Below are 12,353 nucleotides of genomic sequence, written 5' to 3' on the forward strand. Positions count from 1 at the left end.
CATACACAGTACCTACACAATTAAAAAAAGAAATAGAAGTAAAAAGAAAACAAAATAGTTTTATCTCAACAAAAAAACACCCGCAGTCAACTAACCCGTATCTGCAGCTAATGTTTCCTAGTCTCACAAGTTGCAAGAAAGAAGCTTTCAGTCCTACAGACATTAATCGCACTCTTTCTTCCATTCAACATTCCGATGTCAATAGTAAATAGGCGCTTGATATTAAAGGTTCCGTACAAAAACTTAATTTTCCTTTTAATTTTTTTTTTCAGCACAGATTATGTTACATGTTTATTACTTAAAAAGTAATAAAAATAATTAAAAACTAAAATCTAAATTACTAAAACAAAGATCCTAAAACTAAAAACCTTAAAAAATATAATATAATAACTAAAATAAATAAACTTTTCATTTAACACAGCCCGCTTTTTGTAAAGGTATTACAATAAATGCGCGCGTGTGATACTTGTAAATACAAGTAATAATATTATTATACAAAGCATATCACACTAAGATCCAATTGCTAAGAAAAAGTTTTTAGAAGAGAAAAAGAAGATGGTATTACTTAAAACATCTAAATTACTAATATATTGTAACTCATAATAGTTAAAACCATGTGATAGTTTTTAAAGTCCTTACAGATATTGTTTAAGCTACGTAAAATATTAAATATTATGTGAACTATTCAAAAGTTTTCAAGAATCATATTTGCGTAATAAAGATATTTTACCTAGTTACAAATTACAAAGTCAACATGATGTGAAATTGTGAATATTACAATTTTATAGCGGCTTCATAAACTCGAATTCAAAATACTTAGTCTTTAAAGGTTTTATATTTTCTTTATGAAACTGTAACTAATAATAAATGTTTTACCTACTCTTTTGGTATTTTGCAAGTGAACCTTAAAATTAAAGTCGGTAAGTTGCAAGCTGAGAATATGGCTGTCACCATTCCGAATTAAATTGTTTTTCTTTTAAATAAAGTGCACGGTAAAGTGATATATGGTATGTGAATTCTTATGCTTTCTTCCAACATAAATTGTCACTAAAATTACATTAAAAACGCAAAGCCCCTATAATGGACCGAGTATGTTGTGATTTATAGAATAGTTACCAACATATACGTGACCTAGCACCTATATGAACCTAGTATATCTAAGCTCAGAATTTATAACAGGACAGGAATTAGCATCTCCTTCAAGAAGCTTTCAAGAGACACATCTTATCAACCAATCAAAAGTTGAAGAAGCCGTTTTGAGATTAGCGCTTTCAAAGGATCAGACATGCAAACTTTGAATATAAGACTGGGCTTTCATTAGTTACTATTAGGTATTTAGGTACAGTTCTATTTAGGTATAGCAGTTTGAATATTAGACTAAGTAGATAATTTATTATAATAAGATGAAAACTATAAGCTTGGTAAAAAATCCGCCACATTAAAAAGAGCTTCGTAATTATCAGTAGAATAGCCAGTGAGATTTTAAATCTGTTCTAAAGCAAAGTGTTGGAGAGAGTTTAGAATTCTCTACGTGCCGGCGACAAATATAATTTTATTTTTATTACCAAAACGAAATTTCACGGATCATCCGGAGACTAACGTTATTACTACACTTAAATGTTATTGAAATGATTTTATCTAGACTTCGAACATAACGGATCAAATACTTAGTGTAATCTCATCAAGAAAAGAAAACTCTTTCTACGCTCTTTTATTAGATGAGGTAGGTATCTATGTAAACAAATCTAACAGATCGGTTATGAACTAAGTAGCTTAGTATTTCGAATTATTGATTTGGAAAGATAAGTAAGTTATTTCGTTCCGATCCGTAGGAGAACCAGGATAACCGAAAAAGCTCAACGGATTGCCAAACGGAAATGGCAATGATCAGTGAAAATTAAAGCCTTCCTCAAACATAAATTTTCGAAAAAAAAAACTGACAGTATCAACACGTGTAAGTAAATGTAAACACCCGGAGTCAAGTAATAAATCATGCCTTGCCAGTGAAATGGAGACGACTGGAGATTCCGCGATAAAAAGTTGAAACATGTCTTTGTTTTGCCAATTTTTCATTATTTACGAGTCAAAAATTAAGTGAATACGTACAATGTGTTGGCAATTACAAATAACAGGGAAGTTGGAGTAGTTAAGATCCCGCGTAAAGATGAGAAGGTTTGGTAGGTATTTTCAATTATTACTGATGGAATTGTGTTATTTAGATGTGTATATTTATTAGGAGCTTTCTTTTTACTTATTAGCATTTTTTAAAGATTTCGTTGCAATTTCTTAATATCTTTTCAAGTTATAATATGACGTAACATATTAGTTAGCAACTAATATAAGGTACAAAAATTTAAAATTATATGCTGTAAGCTTTTGTCATTATAAGGTGAGGCGGGCGGTTTTTAGAAGACTGAGCGGCTTACACCCGGCTGCTTACACTGAGCTTATACCTGGTTGAGTGTGTTGAGGGCTCTTCTCAGACTTGGGCGCGTTTGGAACCCTCGTAGCTTTAGTTTTAAGTTACGTAATTAATTTTCACCACTATATCGTACAAAAACAATTTCGACTATCAAAAGGAGTACAATTGTACCTACTTTGAATAAATGATTTTGACTTTGACTTTGACTAATGTCATTGACTTTGAATAATAAAGTCAGTTGCACTATATAGTCTGAAAAATGACGGACTTTCATACAAACCCTATTTAACTTTAGGGTACTTTAGGCTGTGAATTTCCAAAAAGCCGTCCTTATTGAGTGCCTACGTTATAAAAGGAACCTACTGTCAGAATTGCATGTTTCTAACCCCAGCGGTTTAGGCTGTGCGTTGATAATAATATACCTACTACACGTATCAGTCAGCCAGAGTTTGAATTTTATTTAAACTTACACAAGATAGATGAAGTTTTCCCTTCTATTTTATCTCGCGATAAATCATAAAATTATTCTACATATAATTATTCTACATATTAAGTAAATAGACATAATTATGGATTATCTGTGACTGATACGGTATAATATATACTATTTATGTAAAGAAAGATTTACTGACCGATTCATCAACGCCTAGCTAAAATCCCTAAAGCTATAAAGATTTAGATTTATTACATCATCGGCAGAAGCTCCAAAAATGAATTTTGAACATTCTTATCTTCCGTAAAGCTTGAGGGATTCATTTCCGTTAGGAGGAAATACAATTTCCTTTCCATTTTCCCACAATGGGTAAATTTCACTAGTGCGGTGCGGTGGGTATACGGAACAAACTATTTAAATTAAAAACTACAAAATGAAAAATAATTATATCTATATGTTATAGTCGAATAATTAGAGGCCAACGATGAAGCCATTTCAGCTTTGGACTATCACACTTCACACTAATATTATAAAGGCGAAAGTTTGTGTGTGTTTTTGTTTGTCACTCTTTCACGCAAAAACTACTAGGTTTGGCCGAAAATTAGAATGGAGATAGATTGTATCTTGGAGTAACATAATATAGGCTACTTTTATACCTGGTTCCCGTGGGATTCAGTCAGGTAACATGACCGGGCGTTTACACAATAAACTTATATCATTTTCAACCCCCGACCCAAAAAGAGGGGTGTTATAAGTGACGTGTGTATCTGTGTATCGGTGTATCTGTGTATCTATCTGTGGCATCGTAGCGCCTAAACGAATGAACCGATTTTAATTTAGTTTTTTTTTTTGTTTGAAAGGTGGCTTGATCGAGAGTGTTCTTAGCTATCATCCAAGAAAATCGGTTCAGCCGTTTGAAAGTTATCAGCTTTTTTCTAGTTACTGTAACCTTCACTTGTCGGGGGTGTTATAAATTTTTAATTTACACTTGTGTAACTGCAAGTTTCGTCATTGTTGTCTGTCACTCTTTGAAATCCTTTACTTTTTGAACGCATTTTCTACGCAAATGCAAGTTTCTTAATAAAAGTACGAGCTCGACTGTAATGAAAATATTTAATAGAAAGATAGGACAAGAATAGCATACCTAGTTTTTTAATAAAGCTATATTCATAGCAGTGGCGGAGCGTGCGGATGTTGCATATTAAATTCCACACTTTGAAACAGTAAGAATGTTCTCATGTTAAACAGTGTGACAGGGATTTAGGCGCACGGGATTCAAAAATAAAATTATATATCGCACAGCGTTTAGTTTCAAATGGTATGTCATTATTTATGAGGTTGATTTGTAAACATAAGCTTGTAAGTATAACTAAACTCATTTATATTACACTTTCATGAATATTTCATTTTAGAGTTGAAAATAGAATAGAAAGGTCGAAAAAAATTAATGTTTGCCAACCTGTCCATTTATCCAGACAACAAATGCCAAACACGTAATGTCCATAACGTAAATATAAATAATATGCTATAAGAATGTATAAAATATTTATTAAATAAACAGAATGTACTTAGAAAGATTTTTTATTCAAATAAATTCTGAAGTGCTTTTGTTTTACAAAAATTATCTAAAGCCAGCTGAACGATTTCAAATTAAATGTTTCAGCTATTAGTCTGAAAATTGTTTGAACATGCTAAGGGCCTGTGTCACAATCGCCAGATAAACTTTATCTAACGGATTTTGACATTTTGACAATACAAAAACGGTCATACCGTTCAATTTTTGTTATATTAAGTTTATCTGAAGGTGGAGAAACACGCCCTTAGATATGTAAATATTAAATTTCACACATATTCTACACTGGAAACTGAATGTCTTTACATTAAGCTCAGTGATACAGTGACAGGGACCAAATTGTTCTACTTGTTTCACGAGGATTAAACTAAATCACCTACGTCGTAAGTAAGTACATATATACCTCCGGCTTTTCATCATGGTTTGCTGAGGTAGGTACCTATAAATTGTAAAATGCACGGCACGGACCTATAACTTTTTGGATTTATGTGCGTTTTAAGCAATAAATATAACTTGCTTTAACGGTGAAGGAAAACGTTGTGAGGAAATCTGCATAACTGAGAGTTCTCCATAATGTTCTCAAAGGCGTGTGATGTCTACCAATCCGCACTAGGCCAGCGACGTGGCGGACATTGGCAAAAACCCTTCTCATTAAAAAGAAGAGTTTTCTAGTCTATCATATTATTTAAATATATTTAAAAAGTACGTAGGTGCCTAATTAGGTAATTAGCTAGACATAATTGTATATATAAATCATGTACTTATGTGTAGTTATCATAGTTTAAAATCATATATCATAGTTAAAAATTCTTCTCCATGTCTTTATTGCTAAATAATCAATCAAACTAATTCATAATAAATTCATTTTATCTCGGAAAATTATATCTTAGTTCCGAAGGCAAATAGCAAAATATACCCGTATAAATCTCCACGCGGGCGAAGTCACATGTATGTTTATAAGCGACACATAAAAATTATCTTCGTTTATGAAATATTGTCAGAATCCACTCATATACCTACTCGTAACTCAAAGCCGATTCATAAATATTTAGAAACCCTATTTATAGATTGCTATTAAAATATTTTTTGGTATAAATTGCTTAGCAGATATTATAGAAAGCTAACATTAATAAAGATACAGGTCGTACCTTACTGTACAAGGAATGCCAAAATACCACAGAGATATCATATTACTAGAGGGTACAATTCGGGGTACAAGGAAACTATCGAGTTTTTTCTTGATTGGTAAATTAGAACTGTAGGCTTAGTATAAGATTTTACCAACGCCGATAGAATTCAAGAGTTAAAACGCTTCGACGTTAAAGTGAAATGGACTATGGCCTTTTTATAAAGCTCAAGTTAATCCATAAATCTTCAGCCAGCGTTCTAAGCGTTAAAGTTACTAAATTAAAATCGGTGGTACTGAATTTTTTAACTTCAAATCAAGAACTTCATCCATTTTTCATTTTATTCTGACTTCTGACGTAGTTGTATTTCGACGCTCGAATTCTATCAACGTTGGTGCGATGTTATATCTCATACTAAGCAATAAGCATACTGGAGCCTTTACTCGGTCGGTAAATAATATCGCTATATTTGTCATATTATGTTGTAACTCTTACGGTATTATAACAAAGAATAAAAAAGATAGATACGTATTTGCTTACTAAAAATATTTACCCATTAGTTCCAAGCCGATATTTCAGATGGCAGAGCTTTTTTGATGCCAGCAGCCTGAGGATAATCACAGCGACAAAACTCTCTCGCGTCTTTTGAACCGTTTTGTCGATGAAAAGGCTACAGGAAAACGTTGTCACATCTGATTGTGCTTGAGCTGCTAATATGACACGTTTGCTCCTCCATTTATAACAGCATCTCATTGTAGAATTGAAAATACAGACACATTAAGATGTTACCACAACTTAACTCTCTTGGAAGTTTACGATGCTTATTTTCTCTGAAAATATTTTATATGTATTATAACCTGTACATTTTCCTCGGTTTCATCTATGCATTTGTTCTGTTTGTTTGCGTTCAAAGAGTGTGCAATTAATAAGAAAGTAAGTACCTACTTATTTGGATTCAAATCCTAGGCATCATCACCAACATGATCAATCCATCGCAGCGGCTCATTATCTCATGAGCACGGGTATCCTTTCAGAATGAGTAAGGTTTATAGTCTGCCACGTTGACCCATTGTGGACTGACATACTTCACACACTTTTGAGAACATTTTTTAATAAAAAAAATTACCTACTGCATTACTTTTTATCTTTTTGCATCTCGCTCCAGCAATGCGCGGGACTTCAATTACTTTTATACATGGCATAATAAATATCTAAAATCTTTGAAAAGAGCAACCGCCGAGTTTCTTGCTGGTTCTTCTCGGTAGGAAAGGCATTCCGATTCAAAAGTACTTGTAAAAGTCTAATTGAATAAAAATATTTTGAATTTGAATTTTGAATTTGAATTTGAATATCCATTACTAATATTATGAATGCAAATTCTGTCTGTTTATCTGTCTGTCTGTTTATCTGCTAGCTTTTCACGGCCCAACAGATTGACCTATTTTAATGTTTGGTACAGAATTAGCTTACATACCGGGGATGGACATAGGCTACTTTTTATCCTGGAAAATTAAAAGTTCCCATGGGATTCTCAAAAGCCCTGGATACGTTCAACCGATTTATAGGGGTATAGAGGTAACTTGCATCCCGGAAATTGACATAGGCAACTTTTTATCCCGGAAATAATATAGTTCCCACGGGATTGAAATTAAATCTAAATCCACGCGGACAAAGTCGCGGCTAGTTAATTATATTTATTGATATAAATCGACTTATCCAGATAAATACCTATGTTTAATCATACAAGTACCTAAGTAGATAAGTAAACCTGATTTACTTTGAAAGCCTGAGGAATTGTAGCTTTCGATAAAAATAAACTTCGATAAAGTCTTTAAAGGAGCTTTAAATGTACTGCTTTAATTTTCATTAAATCAGGAGTTACAATAATAACATAGGGGGATAAGATGGCATGATATAGTTATATTATGTTTCATCCAAAAACATTATTCTGATAAGATTTCCTTCTGAAATTAGAAAATAACGTTGAAAGTTTTGTAAAATGTGAGCACTTACATAATTTCCTGAATCGGTAGATACGAATTCAAAGGATCGGTCAAATTAATTAAAACTCCAATAAAATTATAGATGACTTGAAGAATTTGCAATAAAGTTCTTTTGAGATCTTTTAACAGTGTAATATTTAATTCTGTACATTATTCATCTTTTTTTTGGGGATTCTGTTAATACTAACTATGTCACCCCCATAAATTCATCAACACACTTTCAAGCAAACACAACACATAACAACTAGTTATTTATAAAGACCAAAAAATATACATTAAGCCCATTTTAGTAAGTGATCGTGCAACTAAGATGAATCTTTGGTGATACTCAATACATGATGGAGGTTGCGCAAGTAATATTCACACGGTACAGCCTTTCGGATATCAATTCGGCCTTTTGAGGCCTATTGAGACATTTTACCGACAATAAGGTCGTGGTCCAAAATAGGTAAGAAGGTAGGTACCTGTGTGTTTTGACTAAGATGGGGAACCTTAGTCGCAACACATAGTAGGTAGCACTTAAACTAAAGTGTCCACTAGCAATTTAACTTGCACAAGTCGTCTGTCATTATCCTATCTGTCAAATTCTGCAAGTTTTAGTTTACAATACTTGCAAAAGTTGACTTTCTGCGAGTGTTTAGTGCAAGTGACATCCAAAGCTAACTTTTGCAAGTTTTGCTAGTGGACACTTAGCTTAAGGCGTTTTGTTTGCAATGACTTCAATTCTCGTAATTATATATTTTGCAATACAAACTGCAATAAATTAAAGTCAAAGGATGCAATTAATCACGTTCAATATCTATTACCTGTTATGAACTGTAATAAACAAGCCTAAAGCCTTATACCACTATCATGTAAGATCATCAGCGGTGAGACTGGTATGGCATGGACACGCTTGGCTAATTTCTCTGCCAAACAAAAAAGCTCGAGTACTAATAAGATCGAATATTGTATGTATCGATACACATTATTGTGTAACAGTAATAGTTGAACACGTAGTTGGGCAGGTAAGTGTATAGTAATGCAACTAGGTGTGAAAGACGAGGACTTTGTAAGTTGGGCTTGTTGATACGGTTACGATTCGCAAGGGCGGATAATACTTAATAGTCATGCAGCGTGCCGCGTTCACACCGGTCGTCGAATCTGGAGCACGCGACGGGCTAGCAGCGATGCCTTCGACAAAAAATCAGTGTAAGCTCTACACCAAAGCGTTGCGGTCGCGCGCTCTATACCGCAAACGCCGGCTTTAGAACTTGCGTCGAGTCCGCGAACTTAGACGAATACTTTTAGTTACAAGAAACTTTTCTTATTTACCTTTATTGCATTTAGAGGGTTATGTAGTGGTTATTTATAGTGCAGAGTGCCGTTTTTGTAGTTGGTGTGTAAGTCAGCAACATATGGCTCTATGCCGAGGTCCGGTCCATGCCGCCTCTATGATAGATCATGATATTCGAGCACGTGTGCACATATTATTGCATAGGAGCACACCGTTCACTTATTTTGTTACTTAACACTAACATATTTTATTTTACATGTTATATATGTATGAGTCATCGATACAGATTTGGCTGTACTTGTACTTTATTATCGAGGACAGTCTTAGATATTTCATTATTTATATTTATTGTATTTTGATCATGGACTTTCGTCCATGATTTTGATAAAATCTGCTCTGCCATCGAATAAAACTAAACCTATGGGTATCAAGTGTGTCTAAAAAAGCGGTGATGGCCTAGTGATTAAGACGTTGGCCTCTTATACGGAAAGTCGAGGGTTCAATCCTACGCACGACGCACCTCTAATTTTTCGGAGTTGTGTGTGTTTTGAGCAATTAAATATCACTTGCTTTAGAAGTGAAGGAAAACATCGTGAGGAAACCAGCATGCCTGAGAACTCTCCATAATGATCTAAATTCTAAAGTGTGTGAAATCTGTCAATCCGCAATCTATGGCAAAAACTCTCCTCATTCTGAGAGGGGACCCGTGCTCAGTAGTGTGCCGGCGATAGGTTGATGACGAATAGGGTATGAAATGAAAACTTAGAGCTACCTGTTAACTAATACCTAACTCCTTTGTTGATTCAATGCAATCTGAAACTTTCAGTTTCATTATAAAAGGATGTTACAGCCACCAAAAATAATTTATGTTTAATTTAAAATAATTACAACTTTGATCATTTTAAACTTTTGGTAGTATGTATAAATTATAAACTAGTTAGAAATTTTTCACTTAGCAACAAAAGCTAAATGTAAATGTTATATTTTAGGTATGTTGACCTTTTTATTAAAACTGCGTATTTAGCTAAATGAGTAAGCAGCTGATTAATTTTTGTTACACACTTGCAAAACAGATATCCAGTGTGGTTGTTAAGGTAAGCCTTAGACCATAATAAGATCGGATTGAAAATAATAATCAAAGTTAGTAGCTTTCATTAGGACACTACCCTCCTGAGCGGAAACGCTTGATAGCACCGCCGCTTTTACTTAGGATGGGTCTGTGAAAAATAGGTGCTTATTCAATTCTAAGGTGACGTAAATAAAATTGTCACACTTACCCCACTTTCATTTAGATAACAACGTCTTGAAACTTTTAAAAGTGTACCTAACCTTTCTATAGGAACTTTAAAATAAATACTTTGAGTCTTTGAGTTTGAGTTCATTACATCATTTACTTACTCTACCGGGGTAAAAACCTTAAACCACAACTTGTTACCTCCTCGTCGAACCATTGCGTCCAAGAGATCATTAAATAAACGAATACCTGTACATAATTAAAATTAATTTCATAAGTAATTTTTAAGCTCCATCAACTTGTAGGTCAAAACGTCCACTCCCATCACGACGTCGTATAACTTGCAAACTAATCATTTATTTACTTCTTTACAAATTCTACATAATATACTTACCTACCTATTTATATATTGATAATAAGCGCTCCATAATAAGACTGTCATTTGTCAGCGAGTTGTATCTTGTCTGTGTTTTGGAAGTTACAAAGCATTTGACAAGATTGGAGGTTATAACGAATAGAAGTATTCTGTGGTGATAACTGATAACATGAGATTACTGACGTGAAAAGATTAAATTGAAACAATAAAAATTCTTTAATAAGCAATTAACTTAGTGAAAATATAAACTTTAATGTCGTTTCTCTTAATTCAGAGCAACACATGATTGTTTTAACTGGCTGATCCTTAAAATTACCTTATATTTATTTACTTACTATATTTCCTAAGACCGTACTAATGCACCTTCGCAATCAAAAAACTCTAGTTTAGAAAGCTTTTAAAATACGACATTTAAATAAAAGTGTAACTAGGTTGGTAAATGCTTCGTACTTACTAGTATCCAACGAATAATTACTATCTATTTAAAAATCATGCTATTTGTATAGGTATTTGAGAATACTATCACAACGTACTTACCTCGTGTAATTCCTAGTTCTTATGTTTCAAATTCGAGATTTTCTCACATAGCTAAAAGAAAACGACAAATAAGATGATAAATAGTTTGATACTATGATAACCGATTTGATGACATATTGGAATAAAATTAATATAAATTAAATTAAAAAGTCTAAATACCTACCTACATACATTTTCGAATCATTTGCAAATTAATCAGCGATTTACAATGTAAACTTCTCACAGATCCAATCACCAATGCAATGCTCCAAAACAAAAAAAGAAATTCAACGGACGCGCGTGCCAAGCCAGGTCTTAATTAAAAGCTTTATAAAAGGAGAGACAATATCATTAACAATCAGTACCAATTGCCCACGCTTAAATGATATAGTTTTAAAATAAATTCTCACTATAATTTATACTGGCCTAAGACCTTTCTTAATAAAACTTCAGTAAATTGTTATTTTACTCAATCTTACTATATCTCAATTTTACCAACTTTACAGGATAAAGGAAAATTTGTTTCTTTCAGCTAAATAGTGAGTAGGTATTTATGCCCATGTAGGTGAAGCCTTGCTAGCGTCCGTGCTTTAAAAAAATCCAAGCTGGATAATTAACTTTGCCGGTGACACTGAAGTATGAAATACATAGTATAAAGCATCGATGTATAAAAGTGATATCTTCAAAAAGAGAGGACATGTAACCAGTTCACAGTTGACATATTACAAAAAAAGAGTAACTCAATGACTAACATATCAAAATGGGTAAGAAAGGATTTTTAGAAATTCCACCCAAGCCAGGCCGGGGCGGCTATACCTACCTATAGTGCTTTATAGTAATATGTTGTACCTACATTCCTAAACATCGATGTTCCTAATACATCTTAGGAAAACTTAAGTTACTTTAGTGCACAAAACTTGTCCAAAAACTCTCAACCCATCTGTTAAAGTTTTGCATTTCAAATAGTACATACTTGAAACTCTACCAAGAACTCGTACACAGAATGTAGTTTTTCGTACCTAACAGTTTTTCTAACGCTCTTTCATTGTGTTGATATACTAGATACAAATCTATTACCTAGGTAGGTATATAGTTGAAATTCTTACCTATCAATGAAGACTTATAGAATGGACTTTTAATACTAAGTAGTAACATAAGTCGTGAAGGCAATGTTAAAATGTACATAAGACGGGGGTCACTTTACAATAACTGCGACTCCAGTTTCGAGGATGCTTTTATTCGTTACTTTTATTTGTCGTTAACGACGTTACTTTTATCTATCGTTAACAAGTGCTATGGTATTCGCATAAAGTTTTATATCATTTATGGGGCGCAATAATCGTAAGTCGGGGGTGTTGAGAAGTATTTCAAACTGTAACTGGTGACATTTGCT

At 33.3% G+C, this 12,353-nt stretch overlaps 1 protein-coding gene across 6 annotated transcripts in view; it reads left to right on the top strand.

Annotated features, from left to right (window-relative positions):
* Positions 1–12,353, top strand: part of LOC123870005 (monocarboxylate transporter 10-like) — a 156,961-nt gene that overhangs the window by 92,514 nt on the left and 52,094 nt on the right. For 2 of the 6 annotated variants that reach the window (XM_045913156.1, XM_045913154.1), the window contains exon 1: positions 8,765–8,940. The exons of 1 other annotated variant lie outside the window; for it this stretch is intronic. The gene's annotated coding sequence lies outside the window, so the exon portion shown is untranslated. 3 more of the 6 variants (XM_045913153.1, XM_045913158.1, XM_045913157.1) reach the window with 2 other exon arrangements.

This window comes from Maniola jurtina, chromosome 12 (genome assembly GCF_905333055.1).
Source record: "Maniola jurtina chromosome 12, ilManJurt1.1, whole genome shotgun sequence".
NCBI lineage: Eukaryota > Metazoa > Arthropoda > Insecta > Lepidoptera > Nymphalidae > Maniola > Maniola jurtina.